Below are 13,243 nucleotides of genomic sequence, written 5' to 3'. Positions count from 1 at the left end.
ATTCCCCAATCTTTGAAAAATTGACCTTCTTCCTCCTTAAATACCACCAGTTATCTGACCTCCACATCCCTCTGGGCAGAGGATTGCAGACATTCACTGTCCTCTGTGGGAAGAAACTCCAGCACACCTCAATTTTAATTGCCTGACCCATCATCATATAACTTTGTCCCATCGTTCAAGACTCTCCGACAACTGGAAATGTCTCAGTGTTACAGGGAGTGGAGTTGATTCCTCACATCTCCAGCCACCCAGCTTCATCTTCACCTCAACCCAGACAGACCGTGGAGATTATCTGGAGATTGCACATCTCTTGTGTGATGTGGATTTCCTCGGTGTTCTGTTTTCTCCCACATCACAAAAACGTGCAGTGGCAGCTTCCTTCATTTCTCTTTGAATCTTAATTTCTATTTGAATTACCACTTTTATATAGGAGTGGTAGAATCTGGGTGGGTGTTGATGGGAGTGTTTGGAAAATGAAATGGTTTAGGGTAGGTTTTGGTTAAAAGTGGGTGCTTGGTTGTCAGTGTGGAGGCAATGGACCAAAGGGCTGGTTTCCATGCTCTTTGTCTCTGAATCTCACCATTAACTTGGTGGTGCTCCTTAGGGTCTTACGTGGTTCAATGAGTTTACCCACCATTCTTCTAAACCAAAATATGCACAGCCCAGTGTCCAATACTGACACAGTGATTGTGGGGGTATTTATCCTGTGGGCAGTCCCTTCTCTCACCCTCTCTGTCTATCATATTCCTGTATACACAGCCCAGTGTCCAACACTGACAGTGCTGGTATGGGGGGGATTTATCCTCTACCTTCCCCTCAATATTTATGCAGATAGTTGCTGGGTGAACACGTATGGAGGTCAGGAATAAAAGCTTGTATACCTGACATACTGCCCACTCCTCCAAGTTATTCTTGGGGTTGGAACTGATTCAGGTTTCAGAACTGATGCTTGGTTTATGTCATGAGTTAGATCTTCCCAGTCTGAAATTGATCTGAATATCACAACTCCCTGCGTTCCATGAGATAACCACTCAATCCATGTTGATACACTATCTCCAATAGTACAAACTTTTCTGAACCAGCTGCCTCTCTTTCTCCTAAAGATCTACATCCCTGTCTGAAGGTGTGATCCTCCACCCAAACATATTGTTACATGACATGGGGTCGTAGAATAAGTTCTCATAAAGCAACCAGGGTTGTATTTGCTCTGACAAAGGAGGAACACATTCCCTGGATGCTTCGGCCAACCTTTTTCATGTTGAAGTTAAATGGAAGCAGAGAGACTCTGACACTCCCGTTACAAGCCCAGAGTCAGTCAAGGAGGGTCAATCTTTCTGGCATGGACATCCACTCAGGTAGGCCTGACCTGTCCCAAGTCCAAGGATGGAGCAGGTGGAGGGGATAGGTGGTGGTTTCACTTTCTGTTTACTCTCAACAAGTACCGAGAGTGAAGTTGCAAAAGGTTGGTTCTGCATCAATGGGAGTAAATCGAGGATCACTTCCAAACACCAACAAATTATGGAGCGATATATCTTGTGAATATTCTCCCCAGTCTCTCATACTTTGATGCCCAACAGTAAAGCAGTGTAGTGTGCTGGGGATTTATCCTGTGGATGGTCCCTGGTCACCCTCTCTGTCCACCTGCCCCACCCCACACCCATCTCCTCTCTCAATTCTCCGTCTCACCATCTCCTTCACCTCACTCACTACCCTCGTTTCTTCACGCCATCCACCCCACCTCATCACCCACTGCCCCTCCTCTCTTCACTCTGCCATCCACATCCCCTCTCCCTCCCCGCCATCCACCTCACATCCCTTCACTTCAATGTCTGACATACATCTCTTCCTCGCTTCACTTTCCACCCCCTCCTCCCTCTGGCACCTGTCACTCCACTCACCGTTCGACCCAATCTTCGGTCCCCAGGCTGCCAATACCCATTGCTTTAGAATTACTTGGAAAACTGCTACACCTCGTTACCTCTCTTTCCTCCTGTTAGAACCTCCTTAAAATTGATATTCTTGTCCAAGGTTTTCAGCCTCTGCTTGGACATAATATTTGGCATGGGGCCACATAACAAGGTAGCTTGATGCATGAAGAGGGGTTTTTGTTGGGTCAGAAGTGGCACATGAATGGAAGTTGGTTCCACCGCACCCACCACCATCCTCCCCTCCACCTGATCCACCCTTGGACTTGGGCCAGGTCAATTCTCTATCAGCGGATGTCCAGGTGCCAGAGAGAGTGATTTCACCCCCATAACCACTAACACGGTGCCTGGAAAGGGAGTGTCAGTGTCTCTCTTAATTCCATTTAACCTCAGCGTGCAAAAGGATGGCTGAGATATCCAAGGGAGTAAATTCTGGATCACTACCCAAATCCACCATGTTGTGGATCCTGGACTATTGGATTATTCTCCCCAGTAGAGAGCAGAATATCCAACACTGACACAAAGCTGATATTGGAAGGATCCTGTGTACAGTGTCTCCTTGACACTCTCTGGCTCATACTCACCAGTAGACACATCTCAGTGCCCAACACAAATTCCGTGCTTGTATTGGAGAGATTGAACTGTGGATATTCTTTATCTAATCTCCTCAAATATTGTTGAAATGAAAGTTAAGTAAATACTTCAGGAAGACAGGAATGGAAGGTTAATATGATGACCTGTTAGTAACAGGAAGCTCAGAGACTGACAAATTACTTTCCATCTTGGGGCACATTTGGTCAAAGTTACAGATGCAAAGTGAGTAATAGATGGACACCTGGAAAGAAAGGAGGTGTTGGTGGAATGTGGAAGGGCAGGTGGTGGGGAGGGAATGAGAGGAGTCAGAGAGTGAGTGAGAGACAGAAACTGAACAACAGTGCGCCGGAGTAATTTGAGGGAACAGACTCTCAGCTTGAAAGAAAACAAAACAACCATCCAATCTCTCCACATAACTGAAAAACTTCAGTGAAAGTAGTGTCAGGTAGATCGGGTGGTGAAGAAGGTGTTTGGCATGGTGGCCTTCATCAGTCAGGGCATTGAGCATAGGAGTTGGAAAGTTATGTTCCAATTATACAAGATGTTGGTGAGGCCGTACTTGGAATATTTTGTACAGTTTTGGTCACCCTTTTATAAGAAAGATGCTATTAAACAAGAAAGAGTAGAGAAAAGGTTTACCAGAATGTTGCCTGGACTTTGGGGGTTTGAGTTACAAGGAGAGGTTGCATTGGTGAGAACTTTATTCCCTGGAACATAGGAGACTCAGGGGTGACCTGATAGAGGTGTATAAGATATTGCAGGCATAGCCAGGGTGAAAGGGGAGGGTGTGCTACAAACAAGAGGGCACAGATTAAAGATCAGAGGTGAGAGATTTAAATAGGACATCGGGGGCAACTCCTTCACACAAAGGATGGTGCATATTTGAAATGAGCTGCCACAAATGGCGGTTGAGGTGGGCAGATTTAAAAGCCATCTAGATGAGTACATGTATAGGAGAGGTTTAGAGGGCTATGGGCAAATTCAGGCAGATGGGATTAGCTCACTGGGCAATGCAGTCAGCATGGACAAGTTGGGCTGAAGGGCCTGTTTCCAAGCAGTATGGCTTCTTCCAAATCAATGTCCTGGTGCATCTGTGCCCTTGACAATTAATGCCATCTTTGTGCACTTTTGACTGCCACAGTACAATGTATTTCAGATGGTATTTTTAAAAAATCTGCACCATAACTTCCCTGTCCTCGTATTCTAATGTCCTGGCTAATGAAGGCTAAGTTCCCCTATGCCTCCTTTACCATCCTGTGCAACCTTCAAAGACACTTGGACATGTACAGTGAGGTCGCCCTGTTTCTCAAAACTCCCTGGGGCATAACCATTCCTTGTGTACATATTTGACCTCCCAAAGTATTTCACTCAGCATTTATTAGTATTAAATTCCATCTGCCTTTGTTCTACCTAACATCTCCGCTGAAAAATATCTTTTTGTATCTGGAAACTTGCTAATCATATCTTCTACCTTAGCATTCAAGTCACTCATGTAGGAGACATACAGCAAGGGTCCCAGTACCAGTCCCTGAGGTACAGCACTGGCAGCAGGCTTCCAATCACAAAGCAACCCTGCACCATCGCCTTCTGTCTCCTATTACTAATACCATTTTGGATGCAGGGGCTGGGTACTGTTGATTTGACTATGCTGATCCTGTGTGGCAGGTCTGTTTAATTCATTATAAATTCCAATGCCCTCCATTGCCAAAGTTGATCTGTTTCTGGTCTGATTTGGGGCATGTCCTTCTGCCCATGAATTCCTCATAATCAGAACCAACTGCTCAGTCATGCCCCTTTCTGATGTAACTGTCACTGGAAGCTTTCAGATTGAGAACAATGGGCTGTTCATGTCAGAGGGAGAGATATAATCTGATCGAAACCACAAAGGAATGTTAATCAACAGATGCAAATCAGGCTGATGTGAGAGAGTGAGCTGGAATTGGGAGAGGTGTACATTTCCTCAGGCCTTACACCCCACTGCGATATCACTGCTGTCCCAACACTGTCCCATTTATCCTCAATGTAAATGCTTCAGTACTCAGTGCCAAGATTCTTTGTTCTAGGATTGTCCCTTGAGATCCTTCCACCTCTTCATGAAAGAACACAACAGAACAGGAGCAGTAGTGATCCAGACAGTCCCTTAATATTGCCCTGCCAGCCTTGACATGGTGCTGCTGTCGCGGGTTTATCCTGTGGATGGTCACACTCTCTGCCCATTATATTCCAGTATCCACAGCACAGTGACCAGCAATGACACAGTGCTGGTGCTGGGGGGGATTTTGCACCTGGACAGAACCTCTCTCACACTCCCTGCCCATTGTATTCCTGTAGACACAGCCTAGTGTCCAATACTCTCACAGTGCTGCTGTGGTCTCTAACTGCCCCTCAATAATTACTCAAAGAGAGGCTTGATAAGTAACTGAGTGAGGAGATGTATACAACATTACTCTGATGGAGTAATTTGAAGAGGAGGAGCAGCAGCTGTGATAGTTGGTTTGACTGAGCTGTTCCTGTGTGAACAGGTCTGCTTAATTCGTTATAAATTCCAATACCAGGCTGCCTCCATTGCCAAAGTTCATCTGTTTCTGGTCACGTGTGGGCCATATCCCCTGTCCATTAAAGCCCCGTGCCCTCTCCAGTCCCTTACTGATGAGCCTGTGAGAGAAAGCTTTCAGATCGAGAACAATGGACTCTTCGTGTCAGTGGGAGAGACATAATCTACTGAAAAGCCACAGGGAAATGTTCATCAACAGATGAAAATCAGGCAGATGTGAGAAAGGGAGATGGAATTCAGAGATGCTGACACAGAGCTGGTTTTTGGGGCATTTATCCTGTGGACAGTCCCCCGCTCATCTTTGCTGTCCATTATATCCCTGTATCCACAGCTCAGTGTCCAACACTGACACAGTGCTGTTGTGGGGGGCATTTATCTTGTGTACAGACCCTTTCTCACCCTCACTGTCCATTATATTCCTGTATACACAGCCCAGTGTTCAACACTGTCAGTGCTCTAGTGGGTCACAATGATCCTGTGTATGGACCCTTTTCTCACCCTCACTGTCCATTATATTGCTGTATACACATCCCACTGCCCAACTCTCACAAAGTGCTGCTGTGGCTGAGTTTGTCTTATGAAGATATTTTCTCTCACTTCCCCTCAATAATTATTGGAAGAGAGGCCTGGAAAATACATGAGGGGGACAGGAATAAAATGTTACTCTGGGGTCTGTAAGTGGGGGAGAGGGAGCTGCTGTGGATCTCGAGCAGGGGCTGGGTACAGTTGATTTGATGATGCTGTTCCTGTGTGGCAGGTCTGTTTAATTCATTATACATTCCAACTGCCCAGTCCTGCCCATTACTGATGTGAGAAAGGCAGATGGAATTCAGAGTTCTCAGTGGACTCTGTTTCAGAAGGAGGGAGATAATCTGGTGAAAACCACAGGGGAACGTTGATCAACAGATGCAAATCAGGCCGATGTGAGAGAATGTGTGCAGCTCCTCAGGACTTGTAGCCCACTGCAATATCACTGCTGTCCCACCACTGTCCCATTTATCATCAACATAAATGCTCCAGTACTCAGTGACAAGATCCTTTGTTCTAGAATCGTCACTTGAGATCCTTCCACCTCTTCATAGAAGAACACAACAGAACAGCAGTAATAATCCAGACAGCCCGTCAAGATCGTCCTGCCGATGTTGACACAGTACTGGTGTTGCTGAATTTATCCTCTTGATGGTTGCCCTCTCTGTCCATTATGCCCCTGAAATACACAGTCCAGTGCACTACACTGACACAGTGATGGTGGGGGGGGGGGGTGGAATTTATCCTGTGGGTGTTCCCTATGTCACCCTCGCTGTCCATTATATTCCTGGTTACACAACCCAGTGTCCAACACTGACTCTGCCATTTGGAGGATTTATCTTGTGGACAATCCCACTATCACCCTCTTTGTGCAATATATTCCGTATCCATCGCCCAGGGTGTAGCACTTAGATGGTGTTGGTGTAGGAGAATTTCTCCTGTCAACGGTCCCTCTCTGCCTATTATATTCCAGTGTCGACATCCCAAAGCCCAACACTGATACTCTTCTGGTTTGGGTGGATTTATACCTCAAATTCTCCTTTTCTATCATTCATAGTCCATGGTCCAGTGTACAACACTGAAACAGTGCTGGTGTGGGGGGACTAATGCTGTGTGCCCTCCTCTCTCCTCTCTATCTGTAAATTCCTGTGTACACAGCCCAGTGTTTCATGTAACACTTCCTCAAACTTTTCAAAGGGCAGATGGATAAATACATGAGGCTCTCAGGAAGAGAAGGATACTGTGATGGGTTTATTTCAAGAGGGCAGATCAGCTTTTGTGAATCACAAGCATGGACTGGGAACGGTTGTTTTGACTGGGCTGTTCCTGTGTGGCCACAGCTGTTTAATTCATGATAAATTTCTTACCCATTATTGCAGAAAGTGCACCTATCTAATTGGCCACAGGTCTGGTGTGGGGTTTAGAACATAGTACAATGTAGCACAGGAACAGGCCCTTTGGCTCACAATGTTGGGCTGAACTAATTGAAGTGGTCCCTTCTGCCTGCCCATGGTCCATTATCCCTCCATTCTCTGCATATCCATGTGCCTATATAAGAGCTCCTTGAAAACCACTTTCATGTGTGCCTCCACCATCACCCCTGGCAGTGCATTCCAGGCACAAACTACTCTGTGTAATAATAAAACAAAATCCTGCCCCACTCATTTCCTGTGACCCCTCTCCATCATCTGAAACGCATGTATTAGACATTTCAACCATAGTGAAAATAAACAATACTGTCTGCCTGTCATCGCTCTCATTTTGTAAACTCCACCTGGTCTCGCCTCAGCCTCTGCCACTCCAGAGTGAACAACCTGTGTCTCTCCAAACTCAATTTATAGTACAAGACCAATAATCTGGGCAGAATCCTGGTAAACCTATTTTTGGACCTTCTACAAAACCTGCATATCCTTCCTACAAAGGGGCAACCAGAATTGAATGCAATACTCCGGACGCAGCCTAAAGATGCACCTTAACTTCCTGTCTCTTGAATTCAGTACCTTGACCAATAACGACAAGTATGCCATGAACCTTCTTTACCACCCTATCAACTTGTGCATCCATTTTCAGGGAGCTCTGGACTTGGATCCAAAAATGCATCTGTATATCAACACTCTTAAGGGTCTTGCCATTAGCTGTGTACTTTCCCTTTACATTTGATCTCCCAAAGTGCAACACTTAACTCTTGCTCAGATTTAACTCCATCTGCCACTTCTCTGCCCATATCTGCAACTGATCTAGATGGCACTGTATCCTTTGGCAGTCTTCTACACTATCCACAATGCCATCAATCTTTGTGTCATCTGCAAACTTATTTACCCATCCATCCACGTTTTCATTTATATATATCACAGACAGCAGAGGTCTCAGCACAGATCCCTGTGGAACATTTGAAACAACAAACGTCCAACAAGAGTAAGACCCATCGACCATTGACCTCTGTCTACTACGGGCAATCCAATTCCGAATCCAAAGAGCTTACTTACCATGCATCCCATGCATCTTAATCTACTGGATGAGACTATCATGAGGGACCTTATCGAATGTCTTACTAAAATCCATATAGACAGCATCCACAGCTCTTACTTCATTGATCACCTTTGTCACCTCCTTGAAAATCATAAGATATGACTAGCCCCGCACAAAGCCATGCTGACTGTCCCTTATTAGACCATGTTTCAAATGCTCATCAACTTTATCCCCAAGACTCCTATCTGGTAGCTTCCCTGCCACTGATATGAGACTCACCAGTCCATGATTTCCAGGATGATCCCTATTTCCTCCTTAAACAAAGGAGCAACATTCATTACTCGCCTGTGCTCTGTGGCCTTGCCTGTATCTAGAGAGAACACACAGATCTTGGTCAAGGCCCAAGTAATCTCATCTCTTGCCACTCTGAATTATCTGGGTGATATTCCATCAGGCCCTGGGGACTTATCCACCTTTATGTTCTTCAAGAGAACCAACACCATCTCTTATTCTCAAAATATTTGATCATATTGGCATGTTCCACACTCCTCTGGCTATCCTACATGTCCATTGGGTTCGCCCACTATTTCATAGAAAACACATCTAATTTTCAGGACATTCCTCTCAGTAATCAGTGAAGTAAATCTTTTCTGACTTGCTTAAATTTTGCCTTATCCTTTCATAGGGAATGGGACCAAACAGTCCACAGTACTGCAGGTCTGCCCTCACCATCCAATCTGTACAGTTGTGATAATACTTACTCTTTTTAAACTCCATCCCACTCACAATAAATGCCAATGTGCCATCTTGTTTCGGAACCACCACCTGCCCCATCATGCTGCCTAAACCATGGCGAGGACCAGTGTTGCTGACCCTCCTGTTTCTGTGCTGCAAATTCCCTCCAACATCTTTGTCCAGTCAGTTCCCATACACACAGTTGCTGCCAAAACTGACCCAGTACAGATCGGGCACAGGGTAATCCCCATAAATCATGTCTTGTCCATTGCAGTTTAACAATAAAAAAAATACAGCAAACAACATTGACCCAGTGCTGACCAGGCAGCCATTTATCCTGAAGCTGTTCCTACTTCACTGCCTGTCCATTATATTCCTGTATTATCACTTTATTGGTGGGATGGGGAATTTATCTCATGCCTGGTCCCTCTGTCACCCTCTCTGTCCATTATATTCCTGGAGTAATGGAGGAGGTAAGGGAGTCTGGTCACCATACTGGCCTGAATTGTCCTTCCTGTGATGTACATTGTAAACAATTCTTTCGTCTCCCATTTTCAGTGAAGTTCCAATAGCATGACTCCTGAACAATCCTGGCCCATTCTTGAGGATGTTTGTTAGAGGCAGCTCACTCTGAGAATAATGGAGTTTTCATATCAAGGACACAAACATCAGACTGGAGATGTATTTTGAGAAATTTCGGGTAACCAAACAATGCAGGATTGGTTGGGAGGGATCCTAGGAAGACGTGTCACTGGGAAAAGTGAGAGAGAAACTCCATGTCAGCTTGAGGGAATGGACATGTTCCCTGGGTTTAAGTTCTCTATGTGGTATCAGAAACCCCACCATCCCCTCATCTCTGTAATTCCCTCCCTAATATTGTCTGACAATCTTACCTCCTCTCTTGCTGACCTCTCCGTTGTCCACAAATTTAGTGGCGTCACAACTGATAGCTGTGCCTTCAGCTGCCAAGGCCCGATGTGTTGTCAGCCCGCTACCAGTGCCAGAGCACAGTTCCTGCATGGACACAGGGAAGGGATTATTCAAATGCCAGTCATATCTGTCCATTATATTCCTGTATACACAGCCCAGAGTCCATCACTGACACAGTGCTGGTGTGGGGGATTTATCCTGTGGACAGTCCCTCTCTCTATCCATTATATTCTTTTATGCACAGCTCAGTGTCCAACACTGACTCAATGCTAGTGTGGGGTGATTTATCCTGTGCACAGTCCCTCTCCAACACTTTCTGTCCATTATCTCCCTGAAGACGCAGTCCAGTGTCCAACACTGAAACAGTGCTGGTGTGTGGAGAGATTTCTCCTGTGATCGATCCCTTTCTCATACTGCCTGTCCATGATATTTCTTTGTACACTGTGTTTCATCTTTCATTTCCTCAACATGTTTTCACAGAGAGGTTGGGTATATACATGAAGGATCAGGAATAGTTGAGTGTGATGGGGTTATTTGAAGAAGTTGGGGGAGCTGGTGTGATCACAGCACAGGCTGGGCACGGTGGTTTGCATAGGTTGTTGCTCTGACCAGTTCTATTTAATTCACTAGAAATTTCTTGCCCAATGAAATTCCAGTGGACACCCCCATTGCCAAACGTGACCTGTTTCTGGGCTGGTGTGAGGTTTATCCTGAGGATGTTTTCCAATACCCACTTCCAATTAAAGTTCCAATGGGCAGAGCCCACTCCCAATCATGCCACATACCAGTTTGAAGAGATTCCAAGGAAACTGAGTTTGAAGTGTCCGCCCCCTCATCTTGTGACTATGTGGCTGACTTCAAGATTCTCCCAATTTTTCAAAGATTATAAATCTAATTTCTTGGAATTCCTCACAGTGAATAGCAAAATGAATATTGTCCATGTCTCTTTGAATGTGAGTTTATCCTTCCTTAAAGACTGGGACCAAAACTGTACATAGTCCTCCAGGTATGTCCCCACCAACCAATCTGTATAGTTGCAATAACACTTACTATTTTTAAATGTTGTCCCTCATGCAATAAATGCCAGTATGCCATTTTCCTTCTGAACCACCTTTTGCCCCATCATTCTGTCTGAATCCCATCAGCAGGTGTGAACCCCAGTGTTTCTGAACCTCCCATTTCTGTGATGTGAATTCAATAAAATTCTCTCGAACATCCCTGTCCAGTCCAGTTACCATGAAAACAGTTTACTGCCGAAACTGACCCAGTACTGATAGGGCAGGGGGTTATCCTGTGACTTCTCCCTCAATACATTTCTTGTCCATTACAGTTGAAGTGAAAACAACCCAGTGCACAACCAGGCAACAGTTTATCCGACAGCTGTTCCACCATCACCTCCTGCCCATTATATTCCTGTGAACACAACCCAGTGTCTAACACTGACACAGTGCTGGTGTGGAGGGAGTTATCCTGTGGATGGTCCCTCTCTGTCAATTATATTCCTGTGAACAGCCCTCTTTTGCCCTCTCTTTCAATATTTTAACCTTGACATGGTGCAGTCTTGGGCAAGTGGTATGACTGGTCAGGGCGGCAGAGGGATTGAGAGTCTTCCCATTATGTTGGCTTGAATTGTCCTTTCAATGTTGTAAATTCTGAAATTTTCTACCTACTTTTTTGGTGACATTCCAATAGTCTGACTCCTCTGATCAATCCTGGCCCCACTGCTGAAGACATTTGTTAGAGGTATCTCATGTACAAAGAATAAATGATTTCTCATATTTGGGGCACAATATGAGACTGGAGATGTCTGTTGAACAATATCAGGAAACAAAAGTATACAAGATTGGGTAGGAGGGATTGTGGGAAAAAGTGTTGCTGGCAGAAGTGAGAGAAAGAGGGAAATTCCTTGTCACTCTGAGGGAACAGACATGAAATTATCCGGTTTTAAATTCCCTCCATGCTCTCTTCTCTTCCATCCACTCTGATCCATTCAGTGTCTGACTCTCTGACCTCCTCTAATTCTACCCCCTCCATTATGCACAAATTTAGTGGCTTCACAACGGGCAGTTGTGCCCTCAGCTGCCCACAGCCCGTGGGCTGTCTGCCCGTTTATAGCTCCAGAGCAGGGAGAACGATGTCCATGTTGGGTCCAAAAGTAACAATATTCCTTTTGCAGTCTTGTCTGTTCACTAAAATTTCACCCAACACTCTGAGTGCTGCTGGAGGTCAGTACTGGGCTGAACGACCTGTTTCTGTGCAGGGTCTGAATAATGCTCTCTGGCTTCTCCAAACATTACAGTACTAAGAGCAGTGCTCCATGGGTTAATTCTGCCCTGTTCTGATGCTCTGTTTGGAACAGGAATCACACAGAATGAGGACAAAGGAATTTGCATTACTGTGACTCAGGTAATATTTGTTGAAATTTCACAGATGCAAATTGAGCAAGAGATTGAAACTGGAGAGGTGTCTGTGGACTGGGGGTGGGAACAGAAACAGTAAAGGTGTTTGTGGACTGTGGGTGGGGACAGGAACAGGAGAGGTGTCTGTGGTCTGGGGGTGCGGACAGAAACGAGAGGTGTCTGTGACTGGGGGTGGGGACATAAACAGGAGAGGTGTTTGTGTTTGTGAAGGCTTGTGTTCCCTCTGCCTTCATTATTAGGCCGTTCCACCTTCAAGGATGCATGGGCATCTAGAGTAAGGTCTCTCTGTTCAATACTTCCTAGCACCCTACTGTTTATTATGTATGGCCTACTCTTATGTAACCTCCGAAAGTACATCATTCAGCACCTCTCAAGATTAAATTCCATCTGCCTTTTCTCTGCCCAATTTAGCAGCTGAAAAATATATTTGTGTACCCTGAAACTATCCCCCACGCTATTCACAGCCCCACAATTTTTTGTCATCTGGATTATCTAACTAACTGATGTACATAACGAACAGTAGGGGTCCCAGCGACGATTACTGTGGTGCACCACTGGTAGCAGGCTTCCAATCACAAAGCAACTCTCCACCAGTGCCCTAAGGTTCACATCACCAGTACAATTTTGGATGCAACTTTCATTGAATCCCATGGGCTCCTACTACATGGAACGCACTGTGCCAAATCCACAAATCTCTTGATTCCTGATTTTTTTTTCCAAAAATTGATCCTTTTTGGAAAAACTCCAGTGATTTAAGCTCAACAAACTCATTGGGAGTTGATTCCAGGGTTCTCTGCCACAAGACATTCTTGGGTATAAATGACTGTCATCTTCTCCATCCTCCTGGCTGGTCCAGGGCACAAGGGTGGACAAAAGGACCCTGACAACCTGACCAGCAATGGTTTGTGTTCACAGTTTGCAGTAAATGGGGGGACACCAGGGCCCCTGCCAGTGATATGTCTTGGACTTTCATGCACACCTTCAAGTAGCCTTCCTTCAACCCCAACCTCATGCATATCCCCCACTCCACTAATCCCCACTACCCCACAGCATCCCACCCACAACCTCTCTCACACCCCTCAATCTTA

This window comes from Pristis pectinata, chromosome 45 (assembly GCF_009764475.1).
Source record: "Pristis pectinata isolate sPriPec2 chromosome 45, sPriPec2.1.pri, whole genome shotgun sequence".
Lineage (NCBI taxonomy): Eukaryota > Metazoa > Chordata > Chondrichthyes > Rhinopristiformes > Pristidae > Pristis > Pristis pectinata.
The sequence above is the reverse complement of the archived record's forward strand: the minus strand, read 5'-3'. Positions refer to the sequence as shown.